This window comes from Lissotriton vulgaris, chromosome 1_1, assembly GCF_964263255.1.
Source record: "Lissotriton vulgaris chromosome 1_1, aLisVul1.2, whole genome shotgun sequence".
In the NCBI taxonomy this organism is placed as follows: Eukaryota; Metazoa; Chordata; class Amphibia; order Caudata; family Salamandridae; genus Lissotriton; species Lissotriton vulgaris.
The window spans coordinates 866,532,899-866,543,720 of NC_141685.1; the positions used below are offsets into that span (position 1 = coordinate 866,532,899).

The 10,822-nt window shown below is 44.3% G+C and overlaps 1 long non-coding RNA gene across 1 annotated transcript in view; it reads right to left on the minus strand.

The window, feature by feature from the left end:
- Positions 1–10,368, minus strand: part of LOC147748036 (uncharacterized) — a 154,468-nt gene extending 144,100 nt beyond the window's left edge. Inside the window, exons 1-2 of the long non-coding RNA XR_015299706.1 lie at positions 10,076–10,368; positions 5,085–5,204 (exon numbers count right to left, since the gene is read on the minus strand). This is a non-coding gene — a long non-coding RNA (uncharacterized LOC147748036). The remainder of the gene's footprint in view (positions 1–5,084; positions 5,205–10,075) is intronic.
- Between the last annotated feature and the right edge of the window lie 454 nt (positions 10,369–10,822).

Consider the following 10,822-nt stretch of genomic DNA (forward strand, 5'->3'; position numbering starts at 1 on the left):
TGGTATGGTGTGATGACCTCTCCTCGCTTTTGACCAATCAAATTGAGGGAATAAATAAACTTGCAACATTGGGGGGTGGTAAATTGCCCTGGAAAATGGCATATCTAAGGTAGGGTTAGCTAGTTAGATTATCCGACTTGTCCAAATAGCTGACCTGTCACTGACCATACACACTCAATAGGCGATCAAGAGCAGAGGTGCTGGCGGAGCACTCTGTCAGAAGAATGGGTAACACAATCGAGGTTCTAAAGGAGAAGAATCGATAACTTAATCGGGGTTCTGGGAAGAAATTCAATAACCCAATCTGGGTCCAACGTTAGCTGCAGAGAGGGGTGTGACGCTGGCATTGCACTTAGCTGTGGATGCCCGTCCTGACCTACGGTAGTCCTGTCCTGATCCAATTTGGTCCGTACTTGTCCTGATTTCTGTTCTGCACCTGTACTATCCTGTTGGCAACTGAACAATCGGGGTCCTGTCCTTTATCTCAGCCCGTGGCCAAGGTTGGTCTTCACACCATTCTAGGTAACCATAAATCTCTGTGGGTATGTCATTGTACTGTTTTCCTTTTCTTACCCTGCCTAAGTTTCAATGCTTAAAGAGAGTGTCATAATATTTTCACATCATATTTCTTTGATTATTTTCTTCTTAATTGAATGAGCTTTAATTGAATTGGTATGGACTCTGACATTTAAGAATTTACATAGATAATGTGTTTAAACCTTTCCTGAGTCTGTGGTTATTTTATGAGTGCAAATGTTTATTTACTGCCTACTATGCTAACTACCTTAATCCCTTAGGATTCTAGGTACCGGGGACTAGGATTGGTAAGTCAATGGTATAGGTCCTAGAAGGTTAACTAAAATCCTGATGAGTGAAGGTTCACCTGTTCAAAGTTTGTATGTTTTTATGGGCCCAGGTGAATATGGTAAAACGAATCTGTGAGCCCGCGCTCTATCAGCAGATCAGGGGTAATTAAACCATTCCCTCATTGGAGGCAAAAAGAATATCTCTCAGATTGGGATGGGGTCATGGCTATGCCCAACCACACCTATGTTTTAAAAAATACAACATTACATGGTGTCTATTGGGCTTTCTGCCCCTGAGGTGGTAGACTGGAGATTATCACCCCATCTGTCCTTGGCGGGGGGGGGATAGAATCACTGTCATTATAGTTTATCAGGGTGGGAGCATGTTCATGCCCATATTGGACAGCCCTCATCCCCTTTAAATATTCTACAAAACAACGCTGGTGTCTAGTGGGCTTTCTGCTTCCAGGAGGGGCAGTTCAGGCCTCAATACCACAATTTGCCCATTGGAGGGGGCTGAAAAACGAATTTGTTATGGGTTTGGGAGGAAGCACAAGCCTTCCTTGAGGAACCCCCAAAATTCCTTCCTGGTGCCAGTGGGTTACTTCCTGCTTGAGAATCGCTCTCCTATGGCTATCCTCAAAAAGGATTCACTGGGGAGCAGTGACAGCCGGTACATGCAAGAGCGGTGGGCGGGTGGGGGGGAGTCGACAGATGACAACAAAGGTAAATACCTTTTAAAAAAAACAAAGCACTTATCTCGTGCTTGCCACATCACTGAGTCAGTGATGCAGCTAGCTCAGCGTAAGTGTTTTTTTTTTATACTACTTTACCTCGTTGTCGTTTGTCAACTTCACCTCCCACCCTGCCCCGCCGCTTTTACCTTCATGGGCTGTCACTCAAGGGGAGAGATTACATTGGAAAGGGGAGATTCTCCCTTTTCCAACACCTCAATTTGTGTTTGGGAGGCTGGGATATGCCCCCTAGTACTAATGCAGCGAAGGTTAAAAGAGCCTGTTGACTCGTTTTTAATTTCACTCTAGTTTCACTTTAGTTGCCTCCCATGTTTTGACCAATAACCGAGACCCACACTGGTAAGGTAGTGCGGCTCTGGGCCATTAGCCGACCTATAAGGTTATGCCTTTTGTACCACATTTTTATCCACCTCAACTCTTTCTTTCAGCTATACCTCTCAGAATCCCACCTGTCTCTACCCCTCGCTCCCCTACTATCTATGCCTATCTCCACTTCTCTATTTCCCTTCCCCATGTCTACCTCACCCTGGTCTCAACCCTCATAGTAATTTCCATCTCATTACCGTGTCTATTTCCTTCCTCTACTAAACGTCACGCTCAACCACATCTATTTCTTTACCTCATATTCTGTCCATGCCATACCTCGCTCTACCTTTATCATTCCTTCTGATACACACATTTCCTTCATCACCTCTCTCTCTACTTCACATCTCATACATTATCTCATCTTTCTCCCTTAAATTTCACTCTCTCAATGCAGAACCTCTCAATTTCCCTAATATTTGATCACAGTCTCACTATCCCCTCTACTTCTTTCTACCTTTGTTTCCCATATGCCATCCCTCTCACAACCTTACTCCTTCATCTTAAACTCTTTCTCAACCTCTAGTCGTATTTTTAAACTGCCATTGCCTTTTTTCTCTCTTTCATTTCCCTCTCTGGACTACCTTTTGACACACCTTCCCTTCCACTTTCTTTTTACACTCCCACTCTTCCTTTCTTAATGTCCCCTCTGTTTCTCTATGTTACCTCTTGCTCTACTTCACCCATTTTTCCCTCCAAACAATCTTTCTAACGTTCACCCCTCTCAATCTACTGTTGTCTCTAATTTACTGCCCACTGTAGTCAACCTATTTACATTGGAACTCTCATAGGCCCTTCTTGCCACCAAAAGCCACCACCCAGCAGCCTCCGCTGCTAGGAAAAGAGCCCAGATTGGCTGCTAGTGGTCCTGCCCCTTCCCCTCTGGCCTCATAGCCAGACATTGACTCTCGCTTCACAGGACATGCATAGATAGTGCCCAGGTAAAGCCCAGGCCAAGGGCAGACCCGTTCAGGCCCATCAGAGCCCATAGGAGGCTGGATAGGGCTACCCGCTTATGCCTGATTCCAAACTTAAGGTACAGTACCCCACCTCTGTACTGCCTGCTGCCCCTGTCCCTGCCCCGCTGCTTCCTGCTGTCCCTGTGCTACCTGAAGCCCCAGTTGCTGTGTTGCGTGATGCCCCTCTACTATCTGCTGCCCTTGTCCCTGCAGCAAAGTAGGAGAAGAAGCAACCGCCGCTGTGGCTGTGACAGATGTGGGTATTACTGACAGAACTGGACTCTGTCGGTATGTGCGGGAGCAAGTGGGTTGAAAAATGTAGACAATTTTTTACTATGCGATCTGAGGGACCAATTGTATATCCCAATTGCAAATCCACTCCATGGGGCATATTTACGAGTTCTGGCGCATCTCTGCATATAAGCAGAGATGCGCCAGAACAAATGCGTCACGCAAAACTACCCTTGTGTCACGGCAGATGCGCCGCATTTACAATTCGGCGTGCCGTGGCGCAAGGGTAGGCAGATGCGTGACGCATCTAGTGACGTAAGGGCAGCGCATCGCTGGAGTCGCGTCGCAAGGGCGATGCAACTCCAGCAATGCTCAGGGCCGCCCAATACTGAACATGCTGCGTCAGTTCTTACGCCTGCTTCAAGCAGGCGTAAGGAATTGACGTAGCATCGTCGCGGAAGTGCCTGCGTGAAATCTTGTAGATTTCACACAGGCACTTTTGCGAGGCGCACAGGCGCCGGAATGCCCACCCTGCATGGGAATGCCCCCATTGTGGCGTTTGGCTTTATAACGTGATGCATCTCCCTAGATGCGTCACGTTGTAAATGCCTCGCAGGGATGCGCCACAATTACTCCGCTGTTACGTCACGCAAGGCGGCGTAAACATGGCGCAAGGGGCTTGTAAATCAGCCCCTATGTTTTTAATCGTACCCCTATCAAGATTTTTAATAAGTCATTTCTCTCTACATAAGAGGTAATTTGAAATCACATATTATTTTGCAGATCCCAGGTAATCCCTTCAATCAAAGCTATTACTTCCTGGTGGCGGAAAGAAGACCCTATGATGATGCTACTAACTACTAGTGCGTCAGTGGCAAAGCATATATCATTGACTGAAAATAGCTGTTGAGAGTCCCACAGAATGTTCCTATTGATATCCCTCCAGAACACACAAACCAATTCCCTTTTGATTTTTTGGTTGCTATATACCTGGAAGCTGAGCGGCGTCCCAACACCTGATGCTTCTCCTTCCCTCCTATTTTTACTGTTACACTCCATTCTCACCCAGCCACCTATCCAGGGTTTCTTCTGGAAAGTGTAGTGATAACGAAAAATATCCTTCCTTTCTTCTGATTTCCATGCCTACTTTTTCTAGGTGAGAAAGATGCATGCAAATGAATTCTACAGTCCCCAAAGGTCCATCTAATTTACGTTTCATCCCCCCCCCTGCCTCCACCGATGACTGACCCATGCACCCCGACCTACTCTTCCATCTTCGCTTCGGACTAGGTTTCTGTAATAATCAGTGTTTGGTTATAGTTGGTTAGGAAATGGTATGTCACTTCATTGTGCAAAGCATTGACACTACAAAGGTAGAAGTTTTCAAAGCTGCAGTGTTCTAGTCTTGGTCCTTATCAGCTTTAAATGAATACTTTAGCACACATACTTGCAAAAATGAGCCCTTTGATCTGAATCTACCAGTGTTTCATGAAAGATTAATCTGAAAACGTGAGCCACTATTTTTGTGGTGTCTGGGACTATTTGTGATCCCAATCTAAGGCTAGATGCAGCGCTTAGCAGTGTGGCGATGAAGAGGTGTGAGAGAGACACAGAGTTAATGGTTTTCAGTAAACTTGCAGCTTTTAGCAGCTCGCAGGCACCTTTATGGCATTTCTCATGATTGTAGTCCACTTAAAAGGATGCCGCACTGGGTTGTACAACCTGAGATATTTTGTCTAAAATGGTATTGTCCTTAAATGGCTTTAACTCGGCTGTGTAACTAGGGTAGTATGGCAGGCACACATGGCTGTCTGCAAATGCGTACATAGAGGGTACCAAGTAACATTCAGACAGAATTCAGACCAGCAAACCCTTTCAAACCTCGTGCATTGAACAAGAGGTGCTGTTGTTGGTACATTCTCTCCTCTTCCCCCTACCACCCTCCTCTACAATTGGAGCACTCAACTCACACGAGGACGTCATGTTGATGTATGTATAGCACACAGGTTGAGACTCTCCGCAGGTTATCTTGGAGACTATGCAGGGTGCTTTGCCTTCACACCGGATGACATTGCACTTGATTGCGGAAGCTGCAAGAGAGAGGAGGGTTAGTGACAATTGGTGAACTTACTGGAGTATTTTTTTTAATTCTTATTCCTCACTCCATAAAGTGCACATCGACCACCGTTATCATTTAATAATACATTCGGTCATTGGCAGCAAGACTAGGCTAGATAGCTCAGCGGGTATCTGCTCCGCTGCACAGTTCTGAGCAAATATAACACTTTACATCATGGATTTTACACCGTGATGCATTCACAACACGATCGTTACCACGACCGCGTTGTTACAACGTAGTGCCATTGCAACACAAATTACTAAAATCGCAATTAACCATCCCAAAGAGCAGGCACGGATTACTGAGGTAGGGAGCTTGACCTCTGATGTTCATTTTGGGCCTGGAATTTGTGGTCTATGGGATAACGTTTAACTCTGTAGCCAGCGAAACAGTCAGATTGGAGCTTTCGATAAGTAGCTCTGCTCGGAATGGAAACAAATTTTGCATCGCGGATTTTACACCGCGATGCCATCGCAATGTGGTTGTTACAAAAACTGCTTTGTTACACCACAGTGCCATTACTACGCAAGTCGTTACAATGACTTGCGCTAGATGGTGCTCTAGACTAAGAAATAGTATGATTTACTATTCCAACACCTTCCCTATTGTTGCTCTCACTGGAGTTGGAATAGTAAATCATACTATTCCTAAATCCAGCGCCCGATCTAGCGCACGTCATTGTAACAATTCTAATAGGGATTAATATGTTTCCTACAAAAGACTCATGTGGAATTTGTAGGTCACTCATTACAATTCCAGGTAATTGTCAGAGTTTTGGGGTTAATGTACCCACTGTTGAGCTATGTGGGGTACCCAGCAGGTCATATTCCATGGACCCTGTACACTAACTCAGAGGATTAATGCACCTGCTGCAGAGCCCTGCTTTGCACCTGCTGGTGACAGGTGACAGTGGTAATACATTAGACCAGGAGGCAGTGCACCTGCCTGAGACCGGAGCCCCCCAGAGCACAATGCATTCTGGTAGTCTGAATCCGCACTATCTGATGATGCGTTTGAAGACAGTAAACAGCAGATCAGAGTTTGAAATTCACTTGGTCCTATAGCCGTACAAAAGCGACTTATCTATATCTGGACATAGAGGCCAATGGAGATGGAACTCTGAGTACACGAGTACATCAAAAACTCACAGACAGAAATTCTCTCCTACTGTACAACTCGTACCATCCCAGGGCCCTTCAGGATAACCTCCCGGTGGGCCAATTTCTTAGATACCGAAGAAATTGCACCGAAACCGAAGCATATGTTGAGAAGTCTGGTGACCTTATTGAGAGATTAGAACAGTGGAACTATCCCCATAAAGTTGTTAGGAACGCAAGGAAGAGGGCTCTCAATACTCCCCGCAGTGCCTTGCTTAAGCACAGTATCAAAGAGAAAAAGGACTGCCTCCCAGTGGTTATGACTTATGAACCTATGGCTACTAAGATTAGGCAATCTATTAGAAAACACTGGGACTTACTAAGTAACAAAGATTTTTCCATGCCTCCTCCCAGATTTGCCTTTAAACGGTCAGGTAACCTTAAGGACAGGCTTATGCATACCCGGGATCGGGTACCTATGAGAAATGACTCCACAACGATACCAAAGGGACATTACCCGTGTGGAACATGTTCTGTATGTCCGTTGACCAAGAGTTGCAGCAGTGTCATTTTATCCACAGGGAAAGAATGGTTTCTGAACCAGTTCAGTAACTGTAATACCACCAATGTGGTTTATCGTTTACTGTGCAGTTGTGGCCTACAATACATCGGACTCACTACGAGAAAAGTAAAAGTCCGTATACAGGAACATCTTAGCACCATCAGGGCAGGAAAGCTCACAACCAAACTGGTCCAACATTGTCATCAAGAAAAACACAGTTTCACATGGACAGTGTTGGAGACAGTGAGGGGCAACCCTACAAGTGCTGAATCAATCTTGATCACTAAGGAAGCGAAATGGATCTTCAGAGAGGGCAGTGACAAGCAGGGTTTGAATGAAATTATTGAGTGGAACAAAGTTAAATAGTTCATTTACCATCATCGTTTGTTTCTACCCACGCTGTCGGTTATGTCCTTAGCTTTATGAGTGACAGGCACGAACAACCATGTTGTGCTCCACCACATAGCCTTAGTATGGGGAACATTTGAACCCATTTGAGAGTATACCACCCCTTCCTTTGTTGATAGTACACTAATTGTTAGAACATCAACAACCAGACAATGGTACTGGGTGAGGCAATCAATAACTGTGTATACCCCATCAGTAAGGGATAGGTTTCATATCCTTGTGATTGGAATCCCTCCCTGGATCTTCTGTGAAAGCACAGTAAACATTAAATGTACTCCATCAAAATTGAACTCCGGATGCTGGTACAAGTGGGGATAATTTTTTCCCCCACTTGTCCATTGTAACAAAAAGGTGATTCCTTCTAAATACTATTTTACATGCTTTTCGATAATTACAATAGCCTGAGTTGTAACGATTAGGGTATAATGTACGCGGTCTGTCAATTAATTTGCCACTTTAAAATGGCCCCCGCATTAGCTGGTTATTTCCATCTTCTTTACCGACTTTGCATTGTATTATCAAACACTTAATGTATTCCATCTAGATTTAATACTGGAGAGTGGCAGAGGCTGGTATAATCCCCCCTTCTTTTCTCATTATAACAACAAAAAATAGTGATTTCTCGAATACTATTCCAACTAGTTAATCGCTGATAAATTATAATCACTAGTTTATCAGTGATGAATGCGATCACTTTTTTTAATCACACATAACACTTCGTGTTGTAAACCAAATACCGTGAGTTGTAATGTTTAGGGCATAAAATGTACGTGGCTGTGTTAATTATTCCACCACGTTAAAATGGCCCCCGTATTGGTCGGCTATTCCCATCTGTTTGGATTGACTACACGCTGTACCATTGCACCTGACGAGGTGTTCACGATCACGTGATCGGGCGTTGTTTGGTTTCAGGCGTGTACACGGAGTGTTTAAATCGCGCGCATTCAATCCCGAAATTGTTCCTGGGATGATTTACGGCGCGATTTCATAACCTGTACGGTGAAGAGGGGGCCCGTGGGTGGTGTTATTCAGTTTAGCGACACGGCGGTTTCCCCCGTGGTTGTCAAAATCTTTCACGATGGCAACTGGTATGAAATGTTTTAATGTGCTGCAACATCATGTGTGATTAGTGAGGAATTTCCTTTAAGTAAAGAACGACTTTGAGACGCGATATTGATATAAAAAGGCATTTACATTACACGTTCACAATTGGGAAACCTTATTTAATTACAGCACAATCTGAAAAGTTTGAAAAGTTCACATGATATGTTTCCAGCCGGGAATTAAACCCAGTAGCCATAGTAAACGCTTGAAAGGGGTTTAGTGAGATACATTTCACATATTTTCTTTACACACAATTAGATCTGACTGGAACAGCACATATCATGTTTCAATACACTATGTTCTGTAAAGTGAGAACAGCACAGTACTGAAATGTGTTGCTAAGGGCATGCTAGTTTTATACCTATTGTCCTTAAATGATTTTTAGGTTGATACGACAACCAACAGTAAGGCGGAGATCTGCCTCTTCAGCTGGTACGATTGAGCATAGCTGATCCAGGGTAAAGTTCTACTCTATTCTAATCAAAATAAACTGGTGGAGGATATTGTCGTGGATTTAAGAATCTAAACATTAATAATGCTAAGGTTCAGAATGGGTCCTTAAATTATTTTATGTTTGTTTTTTCAACTCGGCAGCTTCCAGTTTTAAAGATGTTTGATGTGGGTGCAGCAACAGAGTGTTAACCCTGAAGAATCTGCCATAATTTCTTACGGGCAGTGAAACATGTCGGTTGCAGGTAGTGGTATGCGACAATAAGCTACCAGCCTTTTTAACTCAGCACCCTAGACCTCAGTTAGTAATAAAGTGGTTCAAGAGGTCTGACTGTAGATTTTACTATCACTCTGTCAGGAGCTATGCTCTAAAGCTCCTTTCTCTGCACTTTTTCTTTACCTTCTCTTTTTTTCACTTGATTCACAAATTCTGGAAATAGGAATGGCCACCTATGATGAGAAAGGGGCACAATATTTGGTAAACATCTGACCAATCTGCCCCGAGGGTGTTCGCCCGTGAGGTGCCTTCCTCTCCGCCACACCTTTTTTTCTGGTACGAATTGTGTAAGTGTGGATGTTGGTATAGTCCTATCTAGGGCTGACTATATTGGTCGCGCCGAGTTGAATACATAGTGAACCCCCCTCTTTTCTCACTAGTATTTACAAGTAATGTGTTTGCTTAGGAAAGCGGGGCATTAGAGACAATAAAATACCTACTTAGAGAATTACGAAGAGGTATATCCAGAATTTTATTATAGAAAATTCCAGTGGAGACTATTCTCATGCCCGCAAGACAATTGCTAACTCAAATCCTGGGTACAGGGAATTTTTGGATTGCAGTAAACAGCAGGGCCCAACTTTGACAGATCTTTTCTGAAGGGAAAGACATGCAGCCACCAAAAATGATCAGGCCATTTGCTTATGTACTCTCACAACTATTTCTAGTTAAAGTGTGGTGTTCCTCAGACTATCTTCATGAACGCTCCCCACTCAATCCTTTAAACCCGTCCCAAACTAGAAAAGCAGGTGCCCATCTGAAAGAGTCAGTTTTATAAAGTAAAATTTCTCTTCTCTCTCTTTATGATTCACCCATTTTGCTGCCTCTTTCAGTGGATATATCTGATTGCAGGGGCTAATAATCTTGTATTTCGGGAGACAACTCTCTGCAAGGCGGATAGCAGAATGTCACACTTTTGGCAGGGGGTGTTTGTGAGTACTCACCCTCCTGGAGAACGAATTCCAGCAGCAGCAGCAACAGAAGGTGCCCCATCGTCCTTCTGCTGTTCTGATTGGTTGATCTGAATGTTGGGTCCAAGTCGGTCTGCTTCACTGTGGTGCTTTGAGTCCCTCTCAGTGTCTCCTCTCACTCGCCCGCACACTGCATAAGATATACACACACCCCACTATAGGCTGTTGCATCAAACTTCTCTACATCTCATCTCGAGTAACTTTAACCTTGTTGCAGCATCACCGGGATATGTGTCGTCCGGTGCGAATATTCACCTTATTTTCAGGGTTTGTGAAACATTCTGACCTGGGCCTCCCTCTGCACACAGGTCGGATGTGTGCCTTGGACGCAGAACAGTACACAGAGACCGCCCATGAGCGGCGATGTACAGCATGCACAGATTGCAAGCACATTCTATGTTTGTCCTGGGTACAGTACATACGGAACAACCAGTTGGACTTGGCACCCTTGGTACAGGGTCTGGAAGTATATGGGCCCCAGTTGTAGACAAGGGTCTGACAGAGTCAGGGAAATAAACAACCTCTGTTGTATAGTGGGCCTTGTTGAACAAGTACACACGTGTTTTTTTTCTCCAAATTTTGATTTTTGAAATTGCAACTTCTGCCACCACAGTGGAATGTGCACCTGCCGCCTGCTGTACATATACTCAAAACAAGGAAGTTGATAATTAAAAGGCTATAAAAGTTGGGAATATGAGCAGAACCAGCCAAACAGCAAAT